At 43.4% G+C, this 12,921-nt stretch overlaps 1 protein-coding gene and 1 non-coding gene across 9 annotated transcripts in view; both read left to right on the forward strand.

The window, feature by feature from the left end:
- Positions 1-12,921, forward strand: part of Chd9 (chromodomain helicase DNA binding protein 9) — a 246,550-nt gene that overhangs the window by 38,902 nt on the left and 194,727 nt on the right. The window contains exon 1 of one of the 8 annotated variants that reach the window (XM_013366079.4): positions 2,429-2,556. The exons of the other annotated variants lie outside the window; for them this stretch is intronic. The gene's annotated coding sequence lies outside the window, so the exon portion shown is untranslated. Of the gene's footprint in view, positions 1-2,428; positions 2,557-12,921 lie in introns of those variants that run through there. 8 annotated transcript variants of the gene reach the window in all.
- On the forward strand, positions 9,069-9,140 carry Trnaa-agc (transfer RNA alanine (anticodon AGC)). Its single transcript has one exon. It is a non-coding gene; the product is annotated as a tRNA-Ala (tRNA).

Here is a 12,921-nt window from a genome sequence, read left to right on the forward strand (position 1 = left end):
GAGACCCTGTCTCTAAATAAAATGGGGATGTGGTTCAGTGGCCAAGTGCCCCTGAGTTCAATCCCTGGTAACCCCCCAAATAAAATTCATCCATACTGTGTAGTATACAGTTTTGGTCCATTTGCTTTCACTACAATATTATAGTTCTCTCTATTGTCTTTGATATATATTTCTTCTGTCAATGGATTTTTGGGTTGTTATCAGCTTTCCACTTCTTTGGATATGCTGAGCTGAATATTCTTGTATACATCTCCTGGAAGGAAAACAATGGTGAATTTAACAATTTGCCACCCCAACAACAATGAACCTGTAAAGGTCCTATTGATTCGTATCCTCTCCAACACTTGCTATTATCAGACTTCTTAATTTTTCCCAACTGGAAGGGTACTAAGTGCTATTTCATTGTGTCTCTGTATTTATTGACTTTCCAGATATGCTTTACAATGGTCAGTGATTCAATGGGAATTCCCTGTCAGGGGACCATGAGAATTTAAGGAAGCACAGTTGTTTAAAAGTCTCTTCCAGCTGCAACCATGTCACTTTCTTATTCAACCCTGGTTCCCTAGTACCTAACACAGTGCCTGGTAGCTCATCATATTATCATCAAAACCAACAATTCTATAGTAATTATAGATAACATTTATTGAGGGCTTACTAAGTGCCAGGTGTAATGTTAAATAACACCTTTACTTTTATTATCTTATTTAATCATTCTGGAAAACCTATAAGGTAGGTGCCATATTACATCCATTTTGTAGCCAGGGAACTGAAGGTAAGTATATTTCCCAGAATCACAAAAGTGGTAAATAATGGAGCCAGGATCTGAACTGTGGCATCTTAACTAGCATGTAATAGGTGCCCTGTAATAGGGTCAAATGCCATGAAACTTTTCCTTTTTTGTGTGTGGTCTGGGAATTGCACCCAGGGCCTCCTCTTCTTCTACTACTGAGCTACATCCCCAGGCAGACACTTTTATTTTTTAATCTCCTTTCAGACATGTTTAAAATAGACTCACCTTTTGGTTACAAACAAAGCTTAAAGGATTTTTTTTTTTTTTGATAGAACTTGGGAGAGAGTTTTACCACTGAGCTGTATCTACAGTTCTTTTAAATTAATTAATTAATCCCCCCCCCCCCGCCCCCCAGTCCTCTTTATTTTGAGACAGGGTCTTGCAAAGTTGTTGAGGCTGACCTTGAATTTGTGATCCTCCTGTCTCAGCTTCCCAAGTTACTGGGATTACAGGTATATGCCATTGTGCCTATCTAAAGGATGTTTTATGATCTTGTTCTAGTTAAATGAAACTCATTCCTGGGCCTTTAATCCCAACTACTAGGATGATTTCAAGTTCAGGGTCAGCCAGGGCAACTTTGCAAGATCCTGTTTTAAAATTAAATAAAAAGGCCTGGGGATGTGGCTCAGTACTTGCTTAGCATATGGGAGACACTGGGTTCTATCCCCAGTACTACAAAAAAAAAAGGTAACTCATTTAATGAATGAATGGAGGGAATGAACAAGTGATTCCTAAATTGGAGCCAAATACTTTTTCACTTTTGTTTTTTGTGGTGAGAATTGAATCCAGGGGTGCTTAAGTACTGAGCCACATCCTTGGCCCTTTTTATATTTTATTTTGAGAAAGGGTCTTGCTAAGTTGCTTTGGGCCTCGCTAAATTGCTGAGGAGGTTGGCCTTGAACTTGTGAGCCTCCTTCATCAGCCTCTAGAGAGGCTGAAAAAGGCCACCACATCCAGCTTTTTCAGGCTTTAGACATTTCTGTAGCTGGTGGAAACATCAGGGAAGCCAGAGATTGTGTCTATATTGCCTAAAGGATACAACAGTCCTGATGGGAAGATCCGAAACAATGCTTTTGTTGCCTTTTCCCTTATCTCTCATAAACCAACAATGAGCAGCCTGCCTCAAGTATTGACTCTGGCGATGAAGCAGGAGGCAATCAAAACAGAACAAAACAAAACAAAAAAATCTGGCAGCTTGAATTTAGTGCATTTTTTCTAGCAATCTACATTGGTGTGTAGACCCAGTGCACCCCATCACATATGCACAACATCTGATATTCGTGTAACAGGTCCTCAACCCCTGACTTTTCTTCTTATTTCCAAACTGGAGTGCACTAGATAAATGCAGAAATCAGGAACCATCCCTCCCAGTCAAGCTTCCCTGGCTCAGTTCTCAGAGCCAGGCCAAACGGAGTAATTATAGCTTCTCTCTGTGGTGTACAGGGCAGGAGGCTGATTTAATAAAGGAAGCCTGCTGTCTGTCTCTAGCCTGGCTCTGACTCATGGAACTAGGGAGTCCCAGAAGCACTACCCACAGAGGGTGGTGAGCAGCTGGGGGGTGGGAGGTGAGGGTGGCTGGCTAGCAAGGCCTGGGCTGAGAGAGAGCCCAGAGAATGAGGAAACTCCCTGCTTGGCCAGGAGGAACCTGCAGTTGGAGCCAGAGGAAGTGAGGCTCAGACGGAGCAGCTGCCGGTCCAGCTACAGCCGCAACTGCCTCACCCTTGAAAGAAGGCTCCTTGTCGTGTGGACCACGTAAAATGAAATGGGTTAGTAATTTTCATATTCAGCATTAACTGGGGGAAACAATGGCCTGTGCGTCTATTAGGGATGGCTGCCTTTGTGGGATCGACCCGTGGCTTTGGTTTCTTGCAGGGGTCCTGGAGTCTGGAGGGATGTGCAGTCTGTTCATTTTGGTTTCTCACTTTGGCAGGGAGGCGGCTAATTAGGTGTTCACAGCCGAAGAGACGGTTTGAGCTGGGAGTGGTTTCAGCTACACGGAGGGTGACCTCCCCGCTCTGGAGCGCCCTGGGATGCCACCTCAGATAGGTCACCAGAGGTCACCTTATCCTTCCTTCTGTCTCCAGTAGCTTCTTCCTCCTCCCCTATCAGCCAGACCGCGGCAACTTGACCTTCCCCTCCTCCCCCCACCCTCGGGGGGGGGGGGGGGGGCCCTTCCAGCCAGGAGATTCCGGCTCCACCCCTCCCCTCCCCTTCCTTTCCCGCTGAGTCACACACCTCCCGGTCAGGTGATCCTCCCCTGAGCCCTTCCCAGAGCACCTTGACCTATATTCCGAACTCTCCCTGGCAGCCGATTCTAATTGTCCTGAGACAGGGCCCGCCGGGCCAGCGGGCAGGGCGCCCTGGCAGCGCAGGCTGCAGACAGGCGCCCCAGGCAGCGGGAGGGGGGCACCCACTCCAAGAACCAGCGACCCGAGAGGGCTGGAAATGGAAAGTTATGAGGCTGTGGGCGGGCGGGCGGGCGATGGCGGAGGAGGAGGGGGTGGCTTGTTGAGTCAGCTGCGAGAGCTGACAGCCACTGGGAGCCGCGTGCTTCCTCCCCTCCTTGGCAGGGCTCTGCCAGCTGCAGGCCAGGCCCTGACTGCGCAGACTACAGGGGGCGAAGTGGTGAAGGACACATGCCACTGTGGCTGGGTGATATTGCTGCCCACGGGAAGGGGAGAGGTGAGAAACTATGCAAATAATGGCATAAACCCAGATGACTCATCTGGAGAATCAGCCTAAGAAAACTGCCCTGCTCCAATACCCCCCACCCCCAAGGAACAAGTTCCCATCCCCAAATTACCCACAAAATGGCCTCTACTTATCTTGTGTATGGGTTCTTTGTGCAGCCGCTGCCTGGGCAGTCTTTGTGTCCTCTGAATGTGAGGATAATGCGGGTGCTGTGGAAAAGGAATTAAAAGTGTTCAGAGTCAGACTTCAAGCTTCATCTTTGGGTATGAAGCCTGTAAGAGGCAATGCAGCTAGCTGAAGATCACAGTCCCTTTTGAATTCCAAAGGGTCATTCTTCGAAACCTCCCTTTACCAGCTAGTATAGCTCTGTGACTGCAAAGTCATGGTAGGCTTTAGTCTCCTATCTGTAATATGGGGCTTTTAATAAAACCCACCTCCCATTATATCAGACTGCATTAAGCCAGATGATGTGCATAAAATATATTAATTGTACATAATGATGCATAACTATATAATATTGTCTTGTCTAGATGGCTAACCCCCCAAACCACTCCCCACACCCAATTTAAGAAGATCGTTTTATTTGTTGAATGTGTGCATCATAGTAGAGCCTGTCTCTGGGTGTGTTGACCAGGGTACATAGAAAACGGTAGCCTCTGGCTATGGTATGATCTACCCTGTCTAACAAGCAGCCCCACATAGTTTATTTACATATCACCCACAGGTTAGTATTACATTGTTTTGGTCCTTTATAACAAGAAAAGCTGTGTGTTGGTCAGAGTTTGGATAAAAAATCTGCAGATTGGAGTAAAAAGTGATTTTTAGATTTGTTCCATTCTCTTTGCTGCTCTGGGGGATAATTCCAGGGTCTCATGCATGTGAGGCAAGTCCTTTACCACCGAGTCACACCCTCAGCCTAAGCACAATTTTCAAATCAAGATATAAATTTAGGAAGTCGCTGCCTAGTGCAGAGTGGATGCTAGAAGGTAGATGGAAGTTTTATGGATGGAAAGGAAGAAGGAAGGAAATTAGACAATCAGAGGTTTACGAGGAAACTAATTATGCTTAAATTTCAGGGCCTTTCAGGTGCATGCATCCCTTCCAAGGTCTTGTACCTCATTTTAAATCAATTATGCATTCTGTTCCTAAAGAGAGTCCCCAGTGTTGTATATCCTTCAAGCTCCACCAAGACACCCAGCTTTGTTCTCATTTAAGATTCACAAGCACAAATGAAAATGCAGGTGGCATAGGGGATGTGACATTTTCATGTAGTCTCCACCATGAATTGCAAATCTGAAATTTGCACAGAAATCCACATATAGGCCAGCAAGCACAACATCATAAGGAAGTGTCCTTATGTTGGGCATGGTAGTGAATACCTATAATCCCAGGGACTCAGGAGGCTGAGGCAGGAAGATTGCAAGTTCAAGGCAAACCTCAGCAATTTAGCTAGAAGCCCTATTTCAAAAAAATCAACAAAAATAAAACAGGGGCAGGGGGCGCAGAGCTGGGCACCGTGGCACACACTTGTAATCCCAGAGCCACGGGAGGCTGAGACAGGAGGATCGAAAGTTCAAAGCCACACTAGCAATTCAGTGAAACCCTGTCTCTTAAAAAAAAAAAAAAAGTATGAAATAGGCTGGGGATGTGAATCAGTGGGTGAGCGCCACTGAGTTTAATCCCCAGCATCCCCCCACACACCCCCCAAAAAAAGCCAGCTTCAGCAACTCAGTGAGGCTCTAAGCAATTCAACAAGATCCTGTCTCTAAATAAAATAGTAATGGGCTGGGGATGTGGCTCAAGTGGTAGCGCGTTCGCCTGGCATGCATGTGGCCCGGGTTCGATCCCCAGCACCACATACAAAAAAAGATGTTGTGTTTGCCGAGAACTAAAAAATAAATACTAAAAAATTAAAAATAAATAAAATAGTAAAAAAAAAAAGAGAGAGAGAGCTGGGGATGTGGCTCAGTGGTTAAGAGCCCCTGGTTTCAATCCCTGGTACCAAACACAAAACAAAATATAGTGGAGGGGGTCTGGGGATGTAGCTGGTAGAGCCCCCTCTGGATGCAATCCCCAATATCTCTCTCTCTCTCTCTCTCTCTCTCTCTCTCTCTCTCTCTCTCTCTCTCACACACACACACACACACACACCATGGGATGGGATGGGATGTGGAAGAAGGTCAGGAATGTGTGGAATTATTGGGCCAATTCCAACAGACTTTCAGAATCCACTTTGATACTTCTAGGGCTCTTACATTTCCAGAAGTTTTGAATCTGGATGATAACTGGTTTGCAATGGTCAGAGTATTGGAGAAATAGTGGTTTATAATCTGGAACTAATCCTGGTCTTTACTAGTGCCTTCTTGCCTACTAGTTGTGTGCCTAAATTGGTGGAGTCATCTTTGGGCCTAAATTTCTCTGCATTCAGGATAAGTGGTTTTGGAGCCTCTTAAGCTTCATAAGGGCAGGGATTAAAACTGCCTTGTTCAGCGGGGTACTGTGGCAATATTGGCCTGTCATCTCAGTATTTCAAAGCTGGGCAGGAGGATCACAAGTTCAAGGCCAGCCTCAGCTAAACCCTGCTTAGCTAATCCCTAAGCAATTTAGCCAGACCGTGTCTCAAAATAAAAAATAAAGGGCTGGGGATGTGTTTCAGTGGTTAAGTGTCCCTAGTTTCAATCCCTGGTACCAAAACAAAGAACAAAAAAACCTGCCTTGTTCACCACCTTATTCCCATTGTTGAGTACAGTGTCTAATAATTAGTAGGCAACATTTTGCATAGTACTTGTGGATGTGGAAACTGAAGCACAGAGTTGTTTGCACACATTCCCTGTCACTCAGCTATTAAGTGGCAGAACAGTGATTCAAATCTAGTCTACCTCCAGAGTCCCTTGTCTTGACACTCTACACCCTCTATAAATGTATATTTTTAAAGAATAGGCCTTATTTTATCTGCTGTGTGTGATGAATGAATGAATCAATGAAGTGCCCTGTGGTTGACAGCATGCTTGATTCAAGGTACACCAAAGAGGAATTCATGCTTGTGATATTTTTACATAGCCAGCACTTTACATAGATTATTTCACCGAACTCCTAATTCCCACAGCCATCTTATTAAGCAGGTAGCATTAACCTCATTTTGCAGTGAGGAAACTAAGGCTCACAGAGGCTAGGGGACTTGCCTTGGTTACCCAGCAGATGGGGGAGTGGTCTGATCTGTCTGATCCTAAAGAACACATTTGCTCATTTACTGGAAAACTTCACAATTATCAAAAGGTATTTTGTGTCGTGTATAGTAGCCTACCATTGGTCTCTAGTGTCTTATAGTTTTAACAATGCTTTTTTATCCTTATTATGTTTTGGTTATCGAAGGAGAGGCAGCTAGTGTGATCCTACTTTACAGAGGAGGCTAATTTGGGCTCAAAACAATTGTCATGCTGTGACAATCTTAGAGGTAGTCAGGACTGAAGCACAAATCTGTGGACTTGATACTCTGCATCCATCCCTTCTCACTAGCCTGCCCCTGAGTTAAAAACTGTTTCCTTGCACTTTATACTTGCTGACCCTGAACAGAGGAAATACTTGTTTGTTGTGAGTCCTCAAGAGGCCCGTCTTCTTCCCAAGGGTCAGCCAAGCGAATTTTTACAAAATGTAAATTTCCTTCCTCTTGCCCACCACCCCTATCTTAGTGCCGGGGATGGAACTCCAGGGCAAAATCTAAGCTTTGACTGCATTTATGCCTTTCCTAAAGGAAGAGTAAACCTTGACATTTCCCTCCACATACTTAACTAATATAAGAAGTTGACCCTTTTCAGTTACAGAGTGTGGGGTCTGGTTGAAGGTCTTGTCAGAAACTATGTTGCCAATTCTGCAAGCCCATTTCATAATGGCAACAAGGAAGGAATGTCCTCTCTGCCCTTGGCTGTCAGGACCAGATAAGTATACCTCTGAAGCAAATAAATTACCTTGGGCCCTTCTCCTTCTCCATAGTCCCCAACCTGGAAGCACCTAACCTATCACCAGAGAGCGGAGATTTGTTTTCTTTTTCTTTTCTTTCCTCCTCTTCTCCTTTAATCCTGTGTTGAAAAAAATTCAAATCTACAGAAATGGTGCAAGAAAACTAAAATGAGCTCCTTTCTCTATACCTCCTAGAATAAGAAAGGACTTCATTGATTTTTAAAAATCTCATTCAGTATAATTTTTCTCCTATTTATTGATTTGTTTATTTATTCCTCAGCACTGGGGATTGAATCCAGAGATGCTCCACCACTGAGCTACATCCTGAGCCCTTTTATTTTGAGATGACAGTGTCTCATTAAGTTTCCTGGGCTGTCCTTGAACTTGTGGTTCTCCTGCTTTAGCGTCCAGAGTAACTAGGATTACAGGCATATGCCACCCTGCCGTGCATAATTTTTCTCTTTTTTACTTATTTGAGTAGGAATTCTATTTGTTTGATTCAAAATTCAAAGGGCACCACAGCGTGCACCTGTAATTCCATCTACTCAGAAGGCTGAAGCAGGAGGATTGCAAGGTCAAGGCCAGTCTCAGCAACTTCGTGAGGTCCTAAGCAACTTAGCGAGAACCTGTTGCAAAATAAAATAAATAAATAAATAAATAAAAGGATTTGGAGATTGTAGCTCAGTGTTTCAATCCCTAGCATCACAAAAACAAAACAAAAAAAGGGAATATACAACCACGAGTCTCCTCAAGTCTGTCCCCCATTACATAATGCCCCTTTCTAGAAGTAACCAGTAATTTCATTTTTTAATTTTTAATGTATTTTTTAGTAGATGATGGACCTTTATTTTATTTATTTATTTATATGCAGTGCTGAGAATGAAACCCAGTGCCTCACACATGCTGGGCAAAGTGCTCTACCACTGAGCCACAACCCCAGCCCCTAATTGCAGTTTTCCTATACTCTTCCAGAGATATTTCATAATGTATATAAGAAAATGGTTGTATTATATATTCTTGTCTTGCCTTTTCCTCCATGGTTTCCCACAACCTGATTTTTTTCATTTGTAATCATTCTAATTCATTTCATAAAGAGTGTTTTCTTTTGGTACCAGAGATCGAACTCAGGGGCGCTTAACCACTGAGCCACATCCCCAGCCCTTTTTCATATTTCATTTTGAGGTAGAGTCTTGCTAAGTTGCTTAAGGCCTTGCTAAATTGCCTAGGATAGCTTTGAATTCAATCCTCCTGCCTCAGCCTCCTGAGCCTCTGGGATTACAGGCATGAGTGTTCTCATTTATTTACTTTAATGATTTTATTGTATTCTGTTGTATGAGGATTTGTCATTTGGTTAACGAGTTCCTTAATCTAGTCACTTAAGTTGTTTCTGAGCTTTGGCCAATACTAACCATATTGTAATGAATAACCTTGTGTGAATGTTATTCTATAGGATAGTTTGCAACCTTTTAAAAAAACACATTATTTATTTATTTTTGTGTGGTGCTGAGGATCAAACCCAGTGCCTTATATGTGCGTGCTAAGCAAGTACTCCACCACTGAGCCACAAGCTCAGCCCCAGTTTTCAATTTTTAATAGAGACTGGGATTGAAGACTATATCCATGAGGGCTGGGAGGTGTAGTTCAGAGGTAGAATGCCTGCTTAGCATGCATGAGACTCTGGGTTTGAGCCCCAGCACTTCCTCCCCCCTCCCCTAAGAAAAAAAAAGAAAAGAAAATGACTATGTCCAGGAACTTCCCTAAGTTTAAGTACTTCAAAGAAGGGGCATTACTTGAAGTCTGGGTGCTACTCTCCTTTGATCTGGGGGTTGCAAACCTAATTTTACATGTTCTCTGGTCTTAAGTTTTCACTGGTGAAATCTCTTATCTCCTTACAAGTGCGATTGAAGCTTTTCTGAATAGTTTATTTTCTTGGGCAGAAATGGTATGTTTCCTACTGTTTGCCCACGTCTCATCTCTGCTCAGCGTGTTAGCCACTTAGTGCAATAGGAATGGCACATGTGTCACCTCCATTAGTCCAGACAGATCTGGGATCCTTCAGTTATTTGTGTTCTGATCACAGCATCAAGCCAATACATTTGAACCAGAAGTTCAGCCTTTATGATACTTGTATTTGGGAAATGAACCAGAGTTTCCCAAGTGTGCTGCTTAGGGAACTCAAGCATCATAAAAAGACATAAGCAACAATAAAAAATAATGATAAATAGCTATTTCCCAAAAGACAGCTGGGAAGCAAAACCATGGAGTAAGGTAGTAGCCAAGAAGGTTCTCCGCTTCTTCAAGTTAGGTCTTATTCCATGCATTTACCAGCACACATTTCATCGGGGGAGGGTGGGGATGGGTGGGGTAGGGGGTGGGAATCTTTGTTAGCTCAGAGAAAAGGAAGAAAGCCTCATAATCTAGTTAATGATGCAACTGCCACAAACACACACAAACCACACTATATTCATGGTGATTTTATATAGTGTAGGTTTTTTTTTTTTTTTCTTTTTTGGGCAGTGCTGGGGATGTAGTGCAGCATTTTGGAGGGAAAATAAAAAGGTTATCCCATTTAGCATCCTCTTTCTAGACAGGCTACCCTATATCTATTCTAGAGTCCTATCTATCTATCTATCTATCTATCTATCTATCTGTTTTTCTTTTTTAATTAGTACTGGGGATTGAACGCAAGTGTGCTTAACCACTGAGCCATATCCCCAGCCCTTTTGTATTTTTTATTTTGAGACAGGGTCTCCCTAAATTGCTCAGGGTCTAAGTTGCTGAGGCTGGCCTTCAACTTGTGATCCTCCTGCCTCAGCCTCCTGAGCCCCTGGTGTTACAGGCATGTGCTACCACACCCGGCTATTTTAGAGTTTTAAAAAGAAAGAAGAAGGGCTGGGGTTGTGGCTCCATGGAAAAGCGCTCATGTAGTCTAGCACACGTGAGGCACTGGGTTCCACCCTCAGCAGCACATAAAATTAAATAAATAAAATAAAGATACTGTGTCCATCTACAACTAATAAAAATATTTTTTAAAAAAATAAGGAAGCACTGGCAATGAAGCTTGGTGGTAGAGCACTTGCCTAATAAATGTGAGGACCTGGGTTCAATCCTCAGTATCGCAGCAAATAAACAAAAAGAAGGAAGAAAAAGGTATCTTTGAGAAGGTAGAAATTTTCAGGGAGTTGATCCCTTTACCAAAGGTCTGCCTCATTTATTTAGCTATTAGGTTGTTTTGGAGAAACTAGTAATGGCTGAATAGTCTTGGAGGAGTAGGAAAAATGCCTGAGAAGTCACAGGGTTCTTGTATTGCACAAACTCACAGTGTAGCCTTGGGTCTCATCCTTGAAAACATTTAGGAAATTCCTAAATATGTGTATTCATGCAAAAGATATGTACACAAAGTAAAGACAGCATCAAAACTTCTGAGCGCCGGTCCAGCTTCAAAATAAGTAGTCACCGTCACCATCTAGAAGTTCTGCTTTGTGTGTGACTGTTAACAATTCAAATACTTGCCACCTTGTTACCTGGGTGGGAGCCTGACAAGTTCATTTATTTTACAAACCTTTATTGAGTACCTACTGCGGGGTAGATACCATCACAGCACTAAGAATGTTGTGGTGAGCTGGGCATGGTAGTGCACGCCTGTAATCCCAGCTGCTTGGGAGGCTAAGAAAAGAGGATTGCAAGGTTGAGGCCAGCTTTGGTAATTTAGGGAGATCCAGTCTCAAAGTAAAAAAATGAATAAATAAAAAGGGCTGGGGAGGTAGCTCAATGGTTAAGCGCCCCTAGATTCAGTTCCTAGTATAGGGGGGCGGGTGTAGTGATGAACAAAATAAATCTTTATCCCATGGAGCTTATCTGCCAGATGAGGAAGAGAAGTGTTAAACAAAAACATAAAACATAAGACATAGAATATTCTGGTGCTAAGTAATAAGGAGGAAAACAAAGCAGTAAATACAATAAGGAATGTGAGGGCCACAGGTTTTTTGTTTTTGTGGCGCTGGGGATTGAACCCAGGGCCTTGTGCATAGAAGGCAAGCACTCTACCAACTGAGCTATATCCCCAGCCCCCAGTTTTAATGTATAGTGATTGGGGAAGCCTCCTATCATTATAATTTGGGAGTAAGTACTTTGTATCTCCAATTTTTTTTATCAGCTGATCACGATCCCCAAAATTCTATTAGCAATATACATTTTTAGGTTAAAATGCTAAAATATTGTTGGGGTTTTGGCTTAGTGGTACTTACCTTGCATGAAGGAAGTTCTGGGTTGGATCCCCAATATCATGGGACAGAGGGAGGAGTTACTCCTGTCCATCATGGTGCCACACACCTGTAATCCCTGCTACACAGAAGGCTGAGGCAGAAGGACCACAGGGATGTAGCTCAGTGGGGGAGCACCCGTGGGTTCAATCCTCAATTCTGGGGGGCAGAGAGGATTACACCTATTGCTCATGCTGTGCCCACATTGCCCAGTCCTGAGGATGTTCCCAGGACTCTCAGCCGGTTCTTTCTAATCCTTGTGATGAGTGAGCTGGTACTGGGATGCAGGACACAGGCTGCTGGCTGGTTTGAATGATACATCTCCTGAGGGCCTAAGAGTTTTTGGAGTTCCCCTGCAGACAGTGATATAAATGGGGGCAAACAGGCAAGCAATTCCGGGACTTGAGTTCTCTAGCCTATGGTTCATATCACAGACCTTGGAAAAAAATACTTTTGGAAATCCTGAAAGTTTCCTTCTTATTCAATGCAAGAAAGCTGCATTACTTACGATGGCATTTGCCTCATTTTTGAAATTAGATTTTACTTTCTATCTGTATTCTACATTTACCTTTGTTCCAACAAGTTCAGTTCTTCAAAATATTTCTATAACCATAACCATTTCAGACCATGGTCCCAAACTCAAATGTATACAGGGAGCAGGCAGGAATGGATACAAGCAAGTGAAAGGCACTAGGGAATGGTGGGGACTGTGACCAACTGAAGAGAACATCCTTCCATTCTGCTTCTGGGTTGGTTATCAACTTGAGTGTGAGAGTTCATGTTGCTAGAAGTCCTAAGAGGTTGGAAATCCACATTTTTTTAGGCAAAATATTCTGCTTTTAAATGTTGGCAACTAATTCAAGATAGTTAAAGACATTGTGCGCATTAAATACGTCATCTCTCACAAAAACAGATAATTTTGTTGCAGTGTGGAACATGATGGGAACCATATTCAAAAATACAAACCAACAGGTTATTTTGAAGAAACCAGCAACATTTGGGTCATCCCAACATTTGGTCAGAGTGGAAGAGAATGTGCGACTTCCGGTGAATCCCGCAGGCCCCTCCCTCGAGCATTAATTTCCTCTTCTGCAGAAAGAGGGGGCTGGACCTAAAGGTTTTCAAAATGTGCCCCTGTAAGCCCAGGAAGTCTTCAGAGATGCCTGCAAGGGCTGGGGCAGGGTGGGGGATCCTAGGGCTTACAGAAGGACAGCTCAGCCT

The sequence above is a fragment of the Ictidomys tridecemlineatus genome, chromosome 15, assembly GCF_052094955.1.
Source record: "Ictidomys tridecemlineatus isolate mIctTri1 chromosome 15, mIctTri1.hap1, whole genome shotgun sequence".
Classification (NCBI taxonomy): domain Eukaryota; kingdom Metazoa; phylum Chordata; class Mammalia; order Rodentia; family Sciuridae; genus Ictidomys; species Ictidomys tridecemlineatus.